The 17,401-nt window shown below is 38.1% G+C and overlaps 1 protein-coding gene and 1 long non-coding RNA gene across 3 annotated transcripts in view; one reads left to right on the forward strand and one right to left on the reverse strand.

The window, feature by feature from the left end:
- The window catches only part of ERGIC2 (ERGIC and golgi 2), a 39,319-nt gene extending 34,348 nt beyond the window's left edge, over positions 1-4,971 (reverse strand). Inside the window, exon 1 of the mRNA XM_038577168.1 lies at positions 4,820-4,971. The gene's annotated coding sequence lies outside the window, so the exon portion shown is untranslated. The remainder of the gene's footprint in view (positions 1-4,819) is intronic.
- LOC111092860 lies at positions 4,681-17,027 on the forward strand. Of its 2 annotated transcripts, none has more exons than XR_005380005.1 (3): positions 4,681-5,333; positions 7,275-7,441; positions 9,995-10,221. It is a non-coding gene; the product is annotated as an uncharacterized LOC111092860 (long non-coding RNA). The 2 variants fall into 2 exon arrangements; XR_005380004.1 differs by lacking the exon at positions 9,995-10,221 and adding an exon at positions 16,023-17,027 and having other exon boundaries at positions 4,683-5,333.
- The last annotated feature ends 374 nt before the right edge of the window (positions 17,028-17,401 follow it).

Here is a 17,401-nt window from a genome sequence, read left to right on the forward strand (position 1 = left end):
TCTCCCTTTCTGCTCTGCTCCTCCACCCCCCCTCTCAACTTGTGCTCTCTTTTTCTCTCAAATAAATTTTTAAAAAGAAGAAATACCCTAGATCACTAGTTTCCAGAAGTCAGTGCCATTCTCCTATAAACTTTTCTTTTCTGAACCTTAATTTAAAAACCAAGAACAATATAGGAAACTTATCTTGTATCTGAGACTATTTCCTGCCTTTATTTATGTGTGTCAAAATGTGTGTCCTTTCTTTTATGAAATGATAAAAGTAAATAACCAGATTTTGTTTGTTTTGATTTTTGGATTAAAAACTGCAATTCTGGGATCCCTGGGTGGCTCAGCGGTTTAGCACCTGCCTTTGGCCCAGGGCGTGATCCTGGAGACCCAGGATCGAGTCCCACATCAGGCTCCTTGCATGGAGCCTGCTTCTCCCTCTGCCTGTGTCTCTGCCTCTCTCTCCCTGTGTCTCTCATGAATAAATAAATAAAATCTTTTTAAAAAAATAAAAAATAAAAACTGCAATTCTACATCAGTCCTCAAATCCAGCGCTGCCCACCTACCCACCCCACCCCACCCCCGCCGCTTATTTTGTGTACTTCCACAAAATCTAAAAATTTAGGAGCCAATGCATTTGATTCCTTTGTCCAGTGGTTGGTGCTGCCCTTCATACTTTCTGAATCTCCAGAAATATAGCTGTTTTCTTCAATTTCTCCCCAAAATTGTCATGTGTATTATTAAGAATTAAAACAAACAAAAGTCCAGGAAGTCACTGATAACAGTTGAGACTAAGACAATGCTTTGAAAAACTGCCCAAGAAACAAGAAACCACCTTTCATGCTGGAACACAGATACACATTATCAACACTCAATCTAAGTAATATCATACAGCCCGTATTTCCTCACTGCATCCATTTAAATATAATGAGATTATCAGACGCTTTGACAAATTAAAACACAGAATTTGTGGCACCTTTTTAGTCTGCTTAAGTTTAACTACTTCTCCAAACAAAAATGGGGAACCATTTTTACTCCTGCTATCCACATTTTATGAACTAACTTCTATTTTTAATGTATATTTGGCAATATAAGAAATATTTAATTAATACATATGACCATGTTGTGGTCTGAAGTGTGTCCCTTAAAAGGATCAATGAGGTCTTAATCCTGGTATCTGTGAATGGGCCTTATTTGGAAATATTTGGGTCTTTGAAGATGTAATTAGTTAAGATGAGATCATACTGGATATTAGGGTAGCCCTAAATCCAGTGACTGATGTTCTTATAAGAAGGCCATGTGAAGACACACAACCAGGAGAAAATGCCATGTGAAGATAGAAGTAGAGATACAGGTATGCATCTACAGACCAAGGAGAGCCAGGGATTACTCAGATGCTACAAGAGACAAGGAAGGATTCTTTCCTAGAACCATTAGAGGTACATGGCTCTGCCAACATCTTGATTTCAGCCTGCAAGCCTCCAGAACTGTGAGAGAATACATGTTGATGTTTTTAAGTCATCCAGTTGATGGTAATTTGTTATAGCAACCCTATGAAACTCACACAAGCCATTAATAAGAATGAGAAAGGACACAGAACAGGTATTATCCAGGCCATCAATGAACTTCAGAAACAAAAAGCAAAACAAAAATTTATCCGTAACTTGAAATTACTTGATTATATTGCATTAGAATACTTTAAAATTTTATGATGAAAGATAACTTAGTTCACTTGACAAATACTAGATATACCCCCAAAAGTACTTACTCTTTTCACTTTAAATCTTAGACTTTTTACAAGACTTCATGTTGTTTTTAAAACTGTTTACCCCAACATAATTCAAATAAATGTTTATAACCTTCTAAGTGATTTTTTTTTAAGGTATACTTGGAAGCTGAGTAAGATGGTATAAATATGAGTTTTGTGATCAAAAAAACAAAACAAAACCCTAGGTTAATATCTAGTCACTTACTACCTATATGACAAATTTGGAAAGATCCTCAACATTATAGAATCCTCTGTTATATTTTACTTTAAAGGGGGGGGAGGGAGGTATAATGGCTACCTCACAGTTTCTAACAAAGGTAAAAGTGAATCATTTGGTAAACATTTCTCATTCTCAAAAGAAATGCCAAGATTTGTAAGATATTTGAAAGTCTTTAAGGAAAGTGGGATAGTACCTGACATTAGTTAATAATATCATGAATAGACTGAGGATGATAGGAATTGATAGAAAAGCTGAGAGGCTGTGGAGTGACGGCAACACAATTTTGGAAGTGCCTATCGGCACAAATATAATCCTCCTCAAATAACAGCTTGACTGTACTAACTATTCAATAGAATTGTACAAAATTGAAGTGGAAAAGGTCAGGGACACATGAAATGCATTTATAATAGAATGTCTCCAAATGCAAGGAGAATGGGTTAACAAGGCTCCTAGAGCAGAACTGACCTAGACTATAATAAGATTGTATGGAGTAGTAGAAAGGAGAAATTTGTGCCTTTTAGTAATTGAGAGGATAACAGCTTAAGAAAGCAAGCCATGGGAAGATGGAGTTTAAAGATATATTAACCGGGATCCCTGGGTGGCGCAGCGGTTTGGTGCCTGCCTTTGGCCCAGGGCGCGATCCTGGAGACCCGGGATCGAATCCCACATCGGGCTCCCGGTGCATGGAGCCTGCTTCTCCCTCTGCCTATGTCTCTGCCGCTCTCTCTCTCTCTCTCTCTCTCTGTGACTAATAAAAAAAAAAATAATAATAATAATAATAAAGATATATTAGCCATATAAAGGAAGAGTATTTAATCACTTTTGAGATCAAAAAGAAATTATTTTTAAAAGTGTCTTCTTCAGCCTGTATTTGACTAAGTACCAAGGCAACATCTTGTAACTACAGAAGTTAGGAAATAATTTTAAAATAACAAGAGATAATATTTAATGCATGCTAACTGTATGATAGGCATTGTTCTAAGTGTTTTTGCATGTGTTAACTCAATCATCATCTACTACCTTATGAATTAGATGTTATTATCATTATTCCCATTTTGAAGATAAGGAAACTAAGACACCAAGAGGTTAATTAGCCCAGCATGAGAATATATCCTGAAAAACAGTTAAATAGGATGGTTAGCTGGCAGACTGCCTAAACATAACTCCCATTAAAAGTAAGTTTCACTGGGGCCCCTGGATGGCTCCGTGGTTGAGCATCCGCCTTTGGCTCAGGCCGTGATCCTGGGGTCCTGGGATCGAGTCCCGCATCGGGATCCCCACAGGGAGCCTGCTTCTCCCTCTGCCTATGTCTCTGCCTCTCTCTCTCTCTCGAATAAATAAAATCTTTTAAGAAAAAAAAAAAATAGTAAGTTTCACTATTTCTTCCAATTAAACCATTAACCCCGGGGATCCCTGGGTGGCTCAGCGGTTTGGCGCCTGCCTTTGGCCCAGGGCGTGATCCTGGAGACCCGGGATCGAATCCCATGTCGGGCTCCCTGCATGGAGCCTGCTTCTCCCTCTGCCTGTGTCTCTGCCTTTTTCTCTCTCTCTCTCTGTGACTCTCATGAATAAATAAATAAAATATTTAAAAAAATAAAAAATAAAAATAAACCATTAACCCCTAAAGAAAATAAATTTATATATTTTTTATAACTTTTTTTTTTTTAATTTTCCGGACTAAGCCTGATTTCTTCTGAGAGATCTTTCAAGCTTGATACCTTTTTATAATCTATACCTTCAAGCCATTGCAACTCGGTTGTGTACTAAAGTTTATCATCAAAAACAAAACTCCTCTCCTCCCCCTTTCCCCAAAACCATGACTTTTTTTTTTTTATGTGTTTCCACTAGGAGAACCGGATAATTGCATCAATTCAAAGATATCGATAAACAAAACAAGCACACCCCTGAACTCTTCAGTGAACAAGCCCCCACTCGTTCTTTTAATGATACATTGAAATATACATCAGAGTTTAATGTATCAGGCTAGGCAATCACTTAAAACACAGCTTCAAACAAATGAATAAATCTTGCTTTTAAATGTATCTTTAACTGCTTCCGAAAGCCAATCTCGCAACATTGTAGCCGATATTTTGTTAAGTTTGCGTTAAGTAAGTCTCCAGGGTACTAAATCCTACATATAAAAGTTACTTAAACATGTTTTCTCAGAACAATGCCCTATCAACTCTTGATCACCTATACCCAAGGGTATTACCTACCACGAAGTGACAAGTTACCTTCCGAAGGTCTCTGAACCCTCGAGGCTTTACGAAAAGTAGTGACAGGCAGACCGGTCTCTCCTACAGCATCTCGCCAGCCCTGCCCCTCTCTCGTTTCCCCAAGCGGCGTGCGAAAACTCTTTCCAGGCGAGGCCAAGACCTCGGTCTTTCTTAAAGAGAGCAACTTGCTGCCAAGAATTTGGTGTTTGCCTAAATGGGGGGGGGGGGGGGGACGGGAGCCAAACCCCCCGGAGGATGCGGACGAGATCCAGGTGGTCTTCACAACACGGGTACCAGGGGAGCCCCCGGGGCACCGGACACCGGGAGCAGCGATGGGTCAGCGCCAGCAGCTCTCAGGGAACCACTTCAACTCCTCCAAGTTGCAAGACAGGGCGGAGACCCCGGCCTGCGCGGAGGGGCGCTCCCGGGCGCAGCGCTGCCCAGGGTCCTGCCAGTAACGCCCCCGGGGGAGGTGGAGCGGCTCCCCAGCCCGGCCCTCTCCCCTAGGAGAATGATAAAGACAGGGAGCACGTCCCATGACAGATTCTCAGCCCCCTTCACCACACTCACGCCCTGCACAGCCTTGGAACCAGCGGGAGGACAGCACCCGGCGGGGTTTCAGTATTTTACCTTGTGTTACGGCATCAGCCGACCGCCATGTTTCACAGAAGCCCGGGTCGCCCGGGCTCCCGTTTACCCGAAAATATCGCGAGAACCAAAGCGACAACCAGCGCCGCGAACGTCAGCTGGGAGACAATGTAGAGTTCTCGCGATATGCGCGCTGCCTACGAAGGGCTTTGTGAATCAGGAGGCGTGGCTAAGGGGAAAGGGGGTGTGGCCAAACAGAACCTTGGGTGAGACACGTTTTACAGGTGTAACCACGTGGCCAAGAAGGAATGGGTCACCTTCCGACCGCTGCTTGGAGACCACCGAACGGATCCCAACGCCTCACGTCGTACGTCGTTGCTAATGGGGTCTTGGGAGCAGGGTTTGTCCCTTGCGACCCTAATAACGTATCCCATCTCCAATCTGCCTTCTGTTTTTGCCTCCTTATTTTCTCCCGTCAAGAACATTTAAACTTCCTTTTCCAGACATACGTAATGCTTTTAATTATTCGTTCAAGGTTTCTCTTGACTTCCAGATGGTAAGCTCCCTAAGAAGTCACATCCGTCTAACTCACCCCTATAATCGCCAATACCTGGTGTGCACGTAAATATTTGTTGGGAAAGAAAATTGATACTTTATCTTGACCTAGCACTTTGTAGCATAAAAGGTAATAAAGGGGAATTTGGAAAGAGGGTAAATGGAAACTGCTCCAGAGTGAGCCCAGCTGTCATCAGATTTTCCAGTCATTGAGATTTTAATTTTGATTTATTGGCCAAAAAATTCTTACAAAGACATAGTAAGTGATGTTTATACAATAAGCACTGTTTGTTTTTCCACTAAGTATTAAAGTTTTACTTGCCTCATCTTATTTAATCCTTACAAGTATATACACTAGCTATACACAAGTATATACAAGTATAGACACAAGCTATACACTAGGCCTTCATTTTTACTTGCTTCAATTATAATTATGAACCCTTTACTCAAATTTTGTATTTGCATTAAACATTGTGCTTTACATTCTTTATTTCTCTCTCTCTCTCTCTTTTTAAAGATTATTGGCAAACCATTATTTACCAATAAATACAAAAATTGAGTCAAGTAGCAATTAAATGATTTACCCATAGTCAGCTGGGAGAGGCGGAGAAATCTTGACCATGTTACTAAACTGCCCTTCGAAGGAGCAAGTCACACCATTTTAGTGAATTAACATTTTTTGAAATATGAAATTTCACTAGATTGAAACTATCCCAGAAAATTAAAGCAGATTAAGTGTTTTCACTGATTCAGTTTCATTTCCAGACTTTTCATGTCAGGGTTAGTACCCCTTCACATATTGAAGAAGTTTATTGTAGTGGGTAAGAGGGTAGACAATGGGGCTAGAATTTCCTGGGTGAAAATTCCAATTCAACCATTTACTAGCATGTGACCTTGGGTACATTGTTTCATCCTGCTTCCTCACCTGCAAAATGGCAAGATAATATCTCATACGATTGTTATGAGCACTAGGTGAGTTAATAAATATCTAAAGTGCTTCTTTACCTTAGCTACAAAGGTACCAGCAGCCCTTCCTTCTTTGTGGGTCTAAGATCATACGGGCTCTTGCTTTGATGGAAGCTGACTGTTGTTCACTTAACACCTGATCACTGGTCTCCAAAGTAATCTACTTTCAGGGTAATAAAAGTTGGATATCCCAGTATTGCAAAACTGACTAATTTGATCCTGCTTATTTAAAAAAACAACTCACCATCTTCCAAGCTACCAAATGAAGACAAAATTAATTTCCCCTGAAGATTGAAACTCAGCTTAACTTTAAAGAGGACTGAATACTTAGTCCTATGTTGGTGGCAGGTTATTATATCTGGAAAACAGTTTGCTTCCAAAGGGGAAAAAAAAATTCATTCCATTATATATTACCTGCAAAAGAGAACCAGGAGATAGGTTTTAAATTGGAATTTAAACTGGTGCTAAACAACCTGTATTTTGCACAGATGCTCAAAAGGTATTTTCATACTGTTTTTTTTTTTCTTTATAGATTGAGTAAAAGTTTTAGCAAGTTAGCAAAATTAAGGTAAATGTTTATACTATATATATATGATATATAAGATATATAATATAAATAAATATATATATTTTGCTGTATGAATGCCCCATAAACATCTCAAACTCAGTGTATTCCCAAGTGGATCTTATCATTTATCCCCAAATATATTTCTTCTCTTCTATGCCTAGGAAAGTCAAAGGCACCAATAAACTCAGATTCAATCAGGTTAGAATCTCTGTATCTCCTCCTTCTCACTAGCTACTAATCCTTATGACCACAGTTCCTTTTATAAAACTATTCTGTTTTTATGCTATACACTAGGCCTTCATTTTTACTTGCTTCAATTATAATTATGAACATTTTACTCAAATTTTGTATTTACATTAAACATTGTGCTTTACATTCTCTCTCTCTCTCTCTCTCTCTCTAACGAAGAGTGCACACATGAACTGGAGAGGAGGGGCAGAGAGAAGGGGGAGAGAGAATCCCAAGCAGGCTCCTTGTCCAGCATAGCTCCCATTATAGGCCTCCATCTCACAACCCTGAGAATCATGACCAGAGCTGAAACAAGAGACAGTCGCTTAACCAACTGAGCCACTCAGGTACCTCGTGCTTTGCATCTTAAATAATTTTTTCATCTGTCAAGTTGGGACTTAAAAATCTGAAATCACTTTCCATGTGCCAAGTTTAGATTTTGTACATTAGCTAACGGATAAAGTCTGTACAAAAAAAAAGTCTGTGTACAGTGGCACTATTTGCCACTTAATGTCTCTGTTTCAGTAGAGTTACCATCAATATCTATAAAGCATTGTGCGGTATTTCAGTATGACTAATAATGGATCAAAGGGAACACAGATTACTCAGTTGAACCTGTGACATGGCCATTCATGTAACCAACATTCATTGAGTACCTTCTATATCACAAGTGGTGTGTTAAGTACAGAATATGACCTCGTGACAAAGTAGACAACCTTGCCATCATGGAATTTGTACTACATTGGCATAGACAGGTACCCAATAATAAACCCCAAAACAAATATATAACTGTGACTGGCCATTTTTCTTAATAGTTATTAATACATTATCATATTAATAGTTATTAGTAAACTAATAGTTATTAATAATGTTTTATGTGTATTCAACATGTTTTATTATATAGTCTCCCATAAATTTCAACACAAAAATATCTAGCTGAAATATATATTTTTTTATCTTTCTCCACATTGGTTACAACAATTGAATCTGGTGTTTTACTTTTCATTTCCAAATATTCTTTCACTAATATTTTTTATCTTTGCATCATAGGTGTATTGTCTCATCTATTTGATTAGCTATTTTTGTGAACTGTCAATATTTTTAAATAAGTTGTAGCTCTTTTATATTTCTTAAGACCTTTAAACACATTACTAATTTCATGCTAAAAGTGGATGAAATTCTTTATATAAGTGCCTAGGACATAGCATTATAATTACTTTACTGCAGTATATTAATTAAAAAGAGGCAGCATATTTAACTCATATATTGTAGTCAAATTTTGATTTCAATAACATGACACAAACAGAAATGTCTGCAAGCTTTATTGCCTATCAAACTCAAATGCCTTCAGGGATCAGGCAAATAGCATTTGTTCTTATCCAAAAGCTTTGAAAGTCAAACTTCTTTCAAACACTGTGCTGGCCTCTAAAGACACAAATGTAGCCTCCCAGACCAAACAGCTGATAATCCATATAGCAATCACTACCTCATTTTCACCTATGTTAATATTTGTAAATTCAAAAACCAGGTGAACCTTATAAGGTAATGTCTAGGAGAAAGTACATTTGTATGTGTCTTTGCATAATTTTTATGATGATGGCAGACTGTCATCATTACATTAAAAAAAAAAACAGGATGCTATGAGAGGAAAAAATCAACTTTCAAATGAATGGAGCAGAAGGTATTTTTCCATTTTCTGATATGATTATCTAACATTGATGTTGAGCTAAAAAGATGAAATAATTTCCGTCCCATGTATGAGCTATATCCCTACAGGTGATTTTTATATCATGTAAAAATACATAAACAATTAAATATATAAATAATATATGGCCAGGATTCAGATGCTTTGACTAAGAATTATGAATATATACCTTACTATTACTGTTCAAAAGGACCTAACTTGACAAATACTTTTATTTATTACATTTGTTTTTCTTTTCTTTTCTTTTTTTTTTTTTTTTTTTTACACTTGTTTTTCTAAGTGGAGGATAGTTGAGCCAAAGTAGTAAGGTCCCCTCCTCTCTGTCTGGGTCTCAGAAGGAAAGAAGCCAGTGGAACACCCCAGCATTCCCCCTTGCCCTACACACGCTTTCTCCTGAACTAGGCTCTGAAGAAATAAACTTGGTCAGAAGTTGGTTTTCCTCTAATGGAAGGTAGTCAGGTTTTGGGGAACCTCAGTTAAGATCTAAGTCTTTACACAGATTGGGGCTGCTGCTTTGATATCCCTTCCATTCTGTAAGGGTAATGTTCCATAACATATTGAGTCCACCTTGGCACTCCCATAATAGTAGTGATGGGGATCGCTGAGCCTGGAGTTAGGAGAAGCCATTATCATGTCTACCAAAAGCCGGGTCTATGTTGAAGGAACACATAGGAATCCAATACAGTCTTTGATTCAGAGGCAAAAGGTAGAAAAATATGAGGCCTGCAGGGTACTAGTACTAATAGTACTAATAGATTAGTACTATTCCCATATTTTTCTTTTTGTCCAAACACAGAACAAGTAGGCTTGATTCGGTTCGACTATAAGATTTGTCAGAGAGAAATTGAAAGTCTTAATTGTGGTAAAGTTTAGTTGTGCTAGCAAGGCCATAATGGTCAGTGTGGCTTTCTCCTTGCTCTCTTGGATCATCCTTTGAGAAAATACAGCTGTTCTGTCACAAGCATACTTAAGTCCAGTAGAAAGGTCCCCATGGCAAAGTTTGCTTTAAATATTCCTGATGACAAGCTTAAAGCCACTCAGATCCCTGCAACCACAGTATACATTTTTTTTTCATTAGCACTGCTTCTTCTACATTTATTTCTTTAAAAAGTGACAAAGAAAAATTAAAAGCAATGTATAATAATCAGGGAGTAGGAGAGACTTCTGTTTGCCTAAATACTCTTCTCTCCTTTAGTACCAGAATCCTGGACAATAACCCAAATGAAGAACTACATTCCCAGACTTGGCATGGGGGATGGCCAGATATATAAGTAAAACTCATTGAGTAGGGCTTTTATGAAAGCCTTTTCGTCTCTTTTCCCTGCTTGGAATGTGGGTGTGATGCTTGAGCCCAGCAGCAATTTTATGACTTGAGATGGTGGAGGAGGAAGCCAAAAAAAAAAAAAAAAAAAAAAAAAAAAAGCCCAGGCTCTCATAACTGTAGAGCTGCCTGACTTCATTTAGGTAAGAGAATAAAATCCAAATTCCTTCAAGCTACTGTACTAAAGGCTTTTTAACCAGAAGCTGGCAAGTAATTCAAAATAGATTCAAAGAAATTTATACTACTTTTAACCTTTCTGAAAATAGAACCTCCCTTATTACATGTAAACCTTATTTTTATTTCTGTTCATTTTATTTTCATTCAATGTTCAAGTGTGTGCTTGAAGTTGGCCCAATTCCAATATTTCCTGCTTCCAGTCTCATTTCCTTAGTCCAAACTCCACACTTGCACTACTATTATCTTCTGAAAACACTTGTCAGCATGGTGTGGTGATTAAGGTCTGTAATCAGAAAAACCTATGTGCTGATTCTGCTCTGAAACCAGCTGTTTAATATGAACCAAGACACTTGGCATCTCTTGCTTCAATCTCTTCATTGGTAAAATGGAAAAGATAATGCCTTTCTTAGACAATTGTGGTTAGAATTAAATTAATATTTGTAAAGTAGTTGGCATAGGAAGATATTAAGGTGACCTTAATATCTTGACAATGAGATTGTCATTCCCCAATTAAATCCTTCTGGGAATTAGGAAGATAATAATTGAAAAAGAAGTGACAACATAAAGAAGAATTGGAAAGATATACAAGTACTTATGTTCTCAAATAGCAATTCTTATAAAAAATATTATTAATGGATTCATGGGGTGGGGAATCCTCTTTAAAAGCTTTATTTTAGGAAAATGAACAAAATAATAGTCACATGAATTCAGAGTGTATTTGGAGCCAGCCAGTCTTTTTTAAGTGTTCTAAATTTATGAACTTCTTTAACTATAGGATATCTTTATGAATAAGTGTCTTTTATTACCTCCACATTATAGATGAAGAATTGGAAGTATAACAATGCTAATTAATGATGGAGCTGGGATTTGAACCCAAGAAGTCTGGCTTCAGAACTAACACTTTTAATCTCTGTGCCCAGGGGTTATTCATATTACATTCAAAACATTTTTATAAGGATTAGCTTTAATGATTAAAGGAACTAAATGGAAATATTGGGTAATGTCTGGCATCTAGAAGATATTCAGACACATTTGAAGCCCTTTTTCCCTAGAAGATTATGGACAGTAGAAAGTGTAACTGGTAACTGCCAGTGTTAATTAACTAAGCAGAAATTAACATATACGCTGATTGTTACAAATGACATCAGCAACAGCAAATGCAAGTCACAAGGACAATTTGTGCTTTCTAGGCAAAGGGAACCACAAAAAAAATTCGAGGGTTTAATGTTCTAGATATGTGTGGAACATTCTAATTACCTGGACAGAAGGAAAAGTCACTCTGAAGAGCTAGGGTAATTAAAAAGGCCTTTAAGTGGAGTGAGGGGGAAGTGGGGGCTGAGATAAAACAGATTCAGAGTACACTGAATAATGTATAGTATTGTTGAATAATTATATTGTACATCTGAAACTAACAAAACCGTGTGTTAATTATAAAGCAATAATTTTTTTTAGAAAAAGTACAGTGATATTGGAAGATCTCCAGCATATATGATCAAGTGGGAAAGTAAGATTTAGAACAATTTACATGCTATTTTTGTATAAGGGGGGAAAATAAGAATACACATTTATATTTGTATTTATTTGCATAAAAGCACTGGAAGGATATTCAGTAAAGTAATAAAATTTTTAAAAGGCCTCTCAATATATTTATATGGTGTATTTCATGCACACAGAAGCATAAGTAAATTAGGAAGCAAAATAATACATATCTGTGAAGCCATCACCCAACTTAACTAGAAAATTATTAATAGCATTGAAATGACTTGTGTGTGGTTCCTCCAACAATATCCCACAGCCTCCCCACTACTTTAAATGTTGGGCTACATCTCTTGCATTTTTAAATCATATATGATATACGCCTAAGCAAAATAATGTTTAAGTTTGCTTGTTTCTGAGCTTTATAATGCTACCTAATCTTCTGAAATTTTTTAAAGCTCATCCTTGCTTCTAAGATTCACCTAAAGAGCCTATGGACTGTTTTCTACTTTTTTTAAAAGATTTTATTTATTTATTCATGAGACACACACACACACAGAGAGAGAGAGAGAGAGAGAGAGAGAGACGCAGAGACACGGGCAAAGAGAGAAGCAGGCTCCATGCTGGGAGCCTGATGTGGGACTCGATCCCGGGACCCCAGGACCACACCCTGGGCCGAAGGCAGGCACTAAATTGCTGAGCCATCCAGGGATCCCCCTGTTTTCTACTTTTTACTGCTATGTGAGTATAGTACATTTTGATTATCCATGCTTCTATGGGGACATGTGGAATTCCAGCTTTTGCTGATATTAACGTCTCTATAAACATTCTTGTACATGTTCAGTGGTCATGGTCGCCTCATTTTCTCTAAGGCACTGCTCTCAAACCTGACTGCAAATTAGAATCATGCCAGGAGCTTGAAAAAATATCATTTCCCACACTCCACATTTTACATTTAATTGCAGCTATGAAGACAATGCCCTAGGGCATATACCTAGTTAGAACCGCAGACTCAGAGGACACTGGCATCTTAAATTTTTCTGCTACTATCTAAGTCTTCTAAGGCTGGAGTACCTGATTATACCCCAGCAGCACTAGCAGTGAGAAGAGTTCCACCCCACTCCACATTCTCATCATGTTTATATTGTCACACTGTTGCAATTGTTTGCCAACTTAAAAAATGGAAAATGGCATTGCTTCTTGCTTTTGTATTCTGTTCCATTGGTCAGTTCATCATCTCTGCAGTAATACTGTAATCATTGTCTTAATTACTATAGCTTCATCACCCATTACAGTTCTCCCACTTTATTCTGCCTCCTTTTAAGAGTTTTTTAGATATCTTGGTACCAGCAGTTTTTTTGTGTTGCCATTATTTGACAATTTGATTACTCTTTATAAATATCTATGGGGAATAGAAAATTGAGAGTGATATTCTACTGATGAGACAGTTGAGACCAAGATGAAATCGGGATAAGTGCCAAATGCTGTTAATTTTTGGTGAGAATTAGGGATGCCTGAGTGGCTCAGTGGTTGAACATCTACCTTTGGCTGAGGTTGTGATCCCAGATCGAGTCCCACGTCAGGCTCCCTGTATGGAGCCTGCTTCTCTCTCTGCCTGTGTCTCTGCCTCTCTCTGTGTGTGTCTTTCATGAATAAATAAATAAAATCTTAAAAAAAAAAAAAGTGGTGAGAATTAGATACTTGTTAGACTTAAATTGTTGACACTTCCTTGAATTGACAAAGAACATGCATGACATGCTGGAACTATATTATGGAAAATCATATGAGGAACACCTCGGGGGCTCAGTTGGCAGAGCAGCTACCTTGGGTTCAGGTCATGATCCCAGTGCCCTGGGACCAGGCTGCACCTTGGGCGGCCTGCTCAGCGGGGAGTCTGCTTCTCCCTCTCCCTCTGCCCCCTCCTCCCACTCATGCTCGCTCATGCATGCTATCTCAAATAAATAAAATCTTTTTTAAAAAAATATGAAAGAAACAAGGTGGTGGGGGTTAGAGGAAATGAAGGAATCCAACTTATGGCTGAAGAATGAGCACATTTTCCAATAATCTACATGACAGGAGAAATTCAGAGTATGTGGAGTTGTTGATAGGAAAACAGATCGATAGATATCTCTTTAACATAGGAGATTGGTGTAGAACATTCTAAAACAAAACAAAAATCAACTAATACTTGAGCTCAAATCTTCTGTAAAACCTTCACCTGTTCTGGAAGTGCTGGCTGTTGTCTCCTAGGCTGACACCTCCTACAGCTTGTTGAATAATTTGTGTATCACTCTTCTCCACCAACATGAGATTCTAAAGATGAAGGAAACAACTTCTTTCTGGTTCCCTCCATTTGCCACATAGGTGCTCAAAAAGGATATTTTTTATTTTAGTTATTATTATTTTTTAAAGATTTTATTTATTCATGAGAGACGCACAGAGAGAGGCAGAGACACAAGCAGAGGGAGAAGCAGGCTCCCCACAGGGAGCCTGACGTGAGGACTCAATTCCAGGACCCCAGGATCGATGCTCAACCACTGAGCCACCCAGGGGTCCCAAAAAAGGATATTTTTAATACATACATGAAGACTTAGGTGATTAGGTCTCTCATTCCTTTAAATTTGGCTGTGTCACCCTTACCTAATATATCAGTTTACACAGTTGACCGCAACCTGGTACATGTAAGGCTTGACCTTGCAATGCAAACAGGAGAGCCCTTGAAAATGTCAGAGTAAGACTATGAATGCCCCTCCTCCAATGAATTGTAGAGGTGGGGCAAGTAAAACAGTCTAACAATCCTATTCCATAGATAAAAGATTAAATATAGAAGAATTTAAAAATGACTGCCAACTGAAGCTGAAAACAGCACTAAATAGTTTCTGACGCCTGTAGGAAAACCAGGCAGCTTCTCTTGGTGGTATGTGGAATGCTAAACCTGCACCCCTTCCTGACAGGGCCCTGGAATATCACCACCTGGTTACCATCCTAGGAGGTCACAGTGGGGGTTGTGGCAGCACCAGAATTAAGCACCAGCAAATCACACCATGAAGCAAAAAGGCTTTAGCCAGGCCTGACACTTCACTACAGCCCATTTTTAATCCCCTTTAATGTCACCTGATAAAAAAAGATGAGAAAAATTCAACAGGAGACAAAGTAAAAATAGTACAAAATGGATTAACAGGAGAATTAGAGAATCCCTATTGCACAGCTCATATTCTATTTTATTCAGAGGCCCTGGCAAAAAGCATAATTTTAATCAATGCAGGCAGTTTAGACCAGTACTCATGGAAGGAGTTTTTACTAAATACTAGGACATTTATAATGCTTTCTCTTTGTAGCATTGGCAAGAAAGAGCAGAGATGGAAAGAGAGTGTGTGAGGTGAGGACAAAGGAATGACAGAAAGAGAAAGAGAGAGAAAGAACATATATGTATATATTTCCTACTTCTTTATATGGCTCTTTCATTAGGTAATAGAGGTGCTGACCTAAAGTTGAACTATACTCTCTCTCTGAATGCTGTACTCTTGGAAACCAAATGCTTAAATTTGGGGGGAAATGCATAAAAAAAGAAAAAAGTAGTTTCTACAGGCCATCACTCATTCCCTATTATATATTTCTGTGGTGGACTTTGGCATTTAATCTTCTGGGTTGAGGGCCTTTCTTAGTTCCTTCTCCCTTCTTGGCTACAGCTTAGAAAGATGAGCATATTGGTTAACTGAGGTTCAGATGAATTAACTGTTTGGTAAACAATTGAGATACCCTAAAATTTCATCTAAAAATTTAGAAATCAAGTAATAAGTCTGAGAAATCATTTCTTAAATGTCCATTGTTCATTGAAACTCTGAAACTTAGAGGGATCTTCCCTATCTGACTGTGTACTCAGGGCACTATTCCGGGTGAGATTAAGAATAACATTTCACTTCATATCTTCTAATGTTTACCAAACTAGAAAAAATAGTAACAGTGTATATGATGGTATTTGAATAATGGCATATACATGGTTACACTAAATATGAATTTAATGACATTTCAGATTATAAATTCCCAGGAGGTATGAATCAACATTCACTTTCTGTATTCAGTGTTTAATGTTAAATGTATGTACCCACCCAAACCAAGCTCCTCAATGACAAGGGTCAGAGGAAGTGACACTGAATCTTTTTAGCACTGAAAAGAGACCTATTTTTCAGGTATGTTAAGGATTTCCTTTCCCATGTATAAACACAATTCCACCATGCTACTCTTTCAGTGATCATGCTTCTCCTCCAGTGACAGATGTGATCCAGCCCCTGTAGGCAGAAATTCTGGCAAAGACTGTTGGTGCAGCAGGATGGCAGTTACTGCTGCCCCAGCTCACGATACCGATGAGCTTGTACTGTCCATCGTGGGCACACTGCAGCGGTCCTCCTGAATCTCCCTGCAACCAGCAAAAAGAGAAGTTCTCCTGGTTTCATGATTCATGGTTGATGCTAACCTCCACTGCAGAGCTGGTCAGACAGTGTGGAAGACATTCCCTCATCTTTGATTTCTGCTCACGACAGCAGAGGGAAGTAGGCAGTTGGCGGATGTTACAGATCTCTGAATAAGATCAAAATCTATATTTTCAAAGAGTGGCTAAAAGGTACATTTAACACAAAGTCATTTAATGCTGGCAACAGACTGTGCCTTGCAAAAAGTTTCAAACATCTACTAAATATAAATGACTAAATGGTGGTTTTGAGTTACATGAAAATATATTTTCAATGCCACTAGAAGTAGATTCTTTGAGCTGCCTGATTCAGCTGTGAATCTGAGCCATAATAAATTATTTTTATAGGTCAAAAACAGTTGAATATCATCAATTTCACATAGTCAACCAAGCAAATGAATGAGCAATTCCTTTTGAGAACTGCGTTCACTTCAAGTATCAAATTAGCAATGACAGTACATCAGTTTAGCAATGTACTTATTCTTCTCGCTTTTCATTTCATTTTGAAACTACCATATATTTATACCTCTTTATGGCCAGCAAACCCCATTCATAGACACACTGAGAAGAAAACCACACTAATCAATGCATCCTTGAATTACCATGCATGAGGATGAGCCTGCAGCCCCTCCACAGATGTTGGTGTTTTTAATATCCAGTCCCCAGTAGCTTCGACAAGATGTACTGCTGATCAGTGGTAGTGATACCATCACTACCTCCTGCACAGTTTTAGAAAATCTGTCTTCTAGTAGAAAAAGAATAAAACACATAACCTAGGCAAATGCTTTTAAAAGATAGAACAAAAATAGATTCTGAGGGTCAAATCCCAACCATTCTCTCCTCTTGGCACTATAGTGATGTTGTTAGGTGGTTTGTAAAATACTAGTATTACTCCATGGTGACTTCTACAACTGGAACAACAAATGACATTTTATGTGGGTTCTTTTGTACAGTCCTAAGAAGATAGAAAAAGGACATCACTATATAGAAGGGAAAAGGAAGTTTACACTCAAGTCAGTTGTTGATAAAATAACAATGCATTTCATTTTTTACATGTTAAGTCTATATTCCATTGGTTTCATAGTGTACTTTTTCTTTTGACTTGACTTCACATTGGTGTTGACACTAGAGGTGACAACTGAAGTTGCATTCTGACTTGC

This window comes from Canis lupus, chromosome 27 (assembly GCF_011100685.1).
Source record: "Canis lupus familiaris isolate Mischka breed German Shepherd chromosome 27, alternate assembly UU_Cfam_GSD_1.0, whole genome shotgun sequence".
NCBI classification, from domain to species: Eukaryota; Metazoa; Chordata; class Mammalia; order Carnivora; family Canidae; genus Canis; species Canis lupus.